General features: G+C 42.5%; 1 long non-coding RNA gene across 1 annotated transcript; it reads left to right on the top strand.

Annotated features, from left to right (window-relative positions):
* The first annotated feature begins 2,302 nt into the window (after positions 1 to 2,302).
* LOC123185242 (uncharacterized) lies at positions 2,303 to 3,872 on the top strand. The gene is made up of 3 exons (XR_006493250.1): positions 2,303 to 2,631; positions 2,711 to 2,938; positions 3,805 to 3,872. It is a non-coding gene; the product is annotated as an uncharacterized lncRNA (long non-coding RNA).
* Positions 3,873 to 4,362: the final 490 nt, after the last annotated feature.

Raw genomic sequence — 4,362 nt, forward strand, 5'->3', positions numbered from 1 at the left:
AAACGATTATGGGTCGTAATTTGCATGTAGCCCACTAAAAATATCTAGGCCTAAATCATCATAAGCTTTCATATTTTTGGTTGGCCTGTGCCGCTAGTGGGACTTTAACATGCCTAAACATGATTTGGGCCCTTAGTAACAATAGGCCATTAAAATGTGTAAATATCTCGAGCCCATAAATAACATGGGCCCTTAATAGGCCGAAAGTGAGATTGGGACCTGATTGTGCCAAATAACCCACTGGTCATTAGCAGGCCAAAATGTATCTCAGCTCATGGTGGCCCATTTACAATGACGATCGTTCACAGGCCGAAATTCTAACCTACTACACGGGCCTTTAATTGGCCGGAAGTTCGGTCGGGCTTGAATAGTATCAGTTTTATATGGGCCGTTAATAGGCCTGATGTGACGTTGGGCCACATCTGGCCCATGGATTTCGTCCGACGTTAACAGGCCAAAAATCACAACAGGGTGGAAGTGGCCCAAATCTAAAGTGGGCCTCTAATAGGCCGAATGTCAGACATGGCCGAATATGACCCAAATCCTTCACGGTTGTTTATGGGCCAAAAGTTTCAATGGCCAATAAATGGGCCCAAATTAAGCAGGACCTTTAATAGGCCGGAGAAACACCGGGTCATAACTCGGCCCAAATACTTAGCAGACTATTAGCGGGCTAGAAGTGACAATGGGCCTCGACGATGACAAGTTTAGAACGGGCCATTTGACAATAGCTATACAGGCCTTAACTAAGAATGGGCCATCTGCAAGCAGGCCGTTAATGGGCCAGCCCACTAATTTTGACTAGCCAGCATTTTTAACCTAAGTGGGCTGTTGTTCAGCCTTGCCACACGTCGATGTATAATATGCGCCTCATGTCCATTCGGCGGTTGACATCTGTCCTTTTCGGGTGCTCACACGTGGTTGCTATAGCCAGTGATAATTTTACATGTGGAAAATCCTCATTGGTCTCAGCTGTTAACGAGTTATCGAATCCAAACTGGAACCCGTTAGCTTAGCGGTGACCCGTTACGGTGGATGCCACGTGTCGGTCACCCTTGACGAAAGCACTTTTGTGACGTGTGATTTATCGTCATGGAAGTGGAACTTCCGTGATGATAATTTTGGTAATGTCTTGGAACACTTCTACGACACCACAGGTATGGCTATCTTGATTCTGTCATAAAATCGTCATGGATGTACATGCATGATAGAAAACGTGACCTACTGTGAAAAACACGTATCATCATGGAAGTGTATTTTTTTGTAGTGCGAGGTGCTTGGCCTTCAAGGCTAACCTACCCAATCTCTTCGGGCAGAGGGGATAGGTTCGGCCGGGCTTCAGTTGGCATCGCTCCCTTGAAGGGGTGGTTCTAAAATTACAAGGAGGAACTCGCCTGTCAAGCCAGGGACTCCGGATCCGAGGTTCTCATCAGATCATCCTCAATGTAGAAGACCAGTTCGAGGGCTACTGATAGTATCCTGGATAAGGGGGTACGAACGTATAACATCCCAAAATTATAAATTCTGGAATGTTACTTATTTAAATAGGATTAAATAAAAATATGCTTGGGTTGCTTGTTGTTAGTTCATTTTGACTAGGATTTGAAACTTTTGAGTTGAATGAATATTTAAAATGAGAGGGAATAACATGACTTCCCGAATATTCCTTTCGGCCTTATTTTGAACTTTGAGAATATTCATAATGTTTCCACTTCAAAATATGAGAGAGGATGACATGACTTCATCAAAGAATACTATTGGTGAATAATTGAATATACACCCATTTGGATTTGAATATTTAAAACAATTCTAAATCAAAAATAAATACTATGAGAGAAGAAAATATGACTCCTTCAATGTTAAAAGAGTTGGATATGTTTTAAATGATATTTGTCTTTGTCGGAGTTCAAAATTATTTTATGGAACATTTTATAACTACAAAAATAAAGTTTATAAAAATATAATCGGTATTCTATATAAGTATTTTGGACTGAAATGTAACAATATTTGTTTTGGTGAGTGTCCTGGTGTTTTTTTATAAAATGATTGGATTATTATTATTTTTTGAGCCAAAATCATTTATGTAAAAGCAAATGGACTAAAGCCTAAACCTCGCTCGTGCGCATTACAGCGCAGCAGCAGCTAGTAGGCCGGCCCACTTCAGCGCAGTGCAGCGAGCAGCCTCGCACGCGCGTCAACGTGATGTCAGCATTGTCCCCCACTTGTCTGCCTCTCTACTCCTCCTTTGTATATGACGCATAGGCCCCACTCACCTTCTCCTACCTCTATCCGATCTCCTGCTCGCGTACGCCACCGCTCCGTGCGTACTCCCTCCATCCGAAAAAACATGTCCCTCAAATGAATATATCTAGCATGAAGTTAGTGCTAGATACATCCATTTGAGGAACAAGCTTGGCACAAGCTTTTTAGGACGGAGGGAGTATCTCACAGCCGCGCCCGATCTCTCCGATCCCCACGCGATACTCACGCTTATGCACCACCCCGGGACACCCTCGTTCTGCTCTTCCGATTCCCTGCCTCGCCTCGCGGGACAGAGCTCGATATCGAGCGTAGCAACCCCGGTGAGCTCCGCCATCCTAAGCAGCGCCGACGTGAAATTCTCCCGCCTCGGTAAGCCTTGTTCCTCGCCGAGACTTTCTATGTATTCGCAGAGACCTCATGCACCTATTCCCCCTTTGGTTTTGCCCAGGACCGCACCAAATCGACCTCCCCAGCAAAACAAATCTCGCCGGAGCATACCATCACCGTTGCATGTTCATCCGCCCACCATCGTCGCTACAGGATGCACCGGAACTCCCCGAGGACACCAAAGGCCTCCCCATGAACCTCCTAGTCTTCCAGCATCTTCACCGATCTCCTACGGCCATCGGGAGCAACGCCGTCGCCGATCAGGGCCATCGCCGTCTCCTCTATTCCAGTGAGGAATACCCCACTGATCCAAACCCTAGATTCAAAAGAACATCAACCGTCCATTGCGACTTAATCCAACGACTCAGAATGCTTCTTCACTGAACCAATATCCCCCACTTAGAGCATGCCACACGGCGCGATAATAGCAGCCACAATAGTAGCTCAATTCGCTGCCATGGCAGCAATTTCAGCAAATCAAAAATGTTGCCACGGTAGCAGTTTTTCATAGATTCACATCAAATTTCATTATGCTATATATTGAGATCCACACGTCCGAATGCACTAATTATTTTTCCTATGTGTTACTATTGATCATGACAATCCAATAGTATCATTAGTTTCAACTTTTAAACTCTTCAAATTTGAATCTATAACTTTATTTGATCGTATCGGGTGAACCATGACACCTATTCAATTGATTCTTTTTGCATATAAATACTTGCAGATCATATTCTGTATACTCAAAATTCAAATATTTTTGATTTGTCTGGAATTCAAATTCATTTCAAACTTCATTCGCTATAACTTGTCTTGTAGTATTTCTTTTCAATTAATTCTTTCCCCAAATGTACTCGTATGTCTTATGCAACCTGTTACACCACTTCTATGTTGTTTTCCCATCACTTTGACTCCGATTCATATTATATCAAATATAAGAGTATAAAGCAATATCCGTTGTTCATTGACTCTTTTGAGTTCATTTCTTTACCTGTCACCTTATCTTACCGCTAGACCCTATATTATACTTTAAATCTATATTATATGTCAAGCCTATATATATTGATGTTTCCCAACCTTGCCATATTTGTTTTGTTGTTCTTTGGTTCTTATATATGGCATGGTTATCGATTTGAGTTCTTTCGTTTATGATAGATTGCTCGGAGCGTGACGAGTAGAATTATCAGGAATTGTGAGTACGACGATCTTCATCAAACTTACAGGCAAGTTACACCTTGATCATCCTTTATCCTATTTTTATGCATGTAGTTCTATATCACAATACCATATTATGCATGTGTAGGAATATTTGTGGTCGCATATTATTGCTACCGAGTTTCAGCTTAGTATGGCCTTATTGTAGACCGTGGTAGTGTATTCTTGCTATGCTATGTAGACGGGGACTGGTTCGTGTATTCATCGAGATTATGTGAGGATTATATATATATATATATATATATATATATAACTAAATGGGTAGTAATTAAGGATTTAATTCACCTTTGGGCGGAAGTGGTATTGCTTGGTGTTGAGGGAAGGCATCATGGCGTCTTGCACCATTTCTAAGGCCATGCGCCCATAAGAGTGCACCCTAAGTGGAATGTCGCCCAGGTTCAAAAGATCAAACAGACTTAGTGAGTAGCAGCTTCCATGTGCGGCCACTAGCTATATGGGCTCTGGCTCAATTGATGAGTTGTTGGAACCCTTGCCTAG

This window comes from Triticum aestivum, chromosome 2A (assembly GCF_018294505.1).
Source record: "Triticum aestivum cultivar Chinese Spring chromosome 2A, IWGSC CS RefSeq v2.1, whole genome shotgun sequence".
In the NCBI taxonomy this organism is placed as follows: domain Eukaryota; kingdom Viridiplantae; phylum Streptophyta; class Magnoliopsida; order Poales; family Poaceae; genus Triticum; species Triticum aestivum.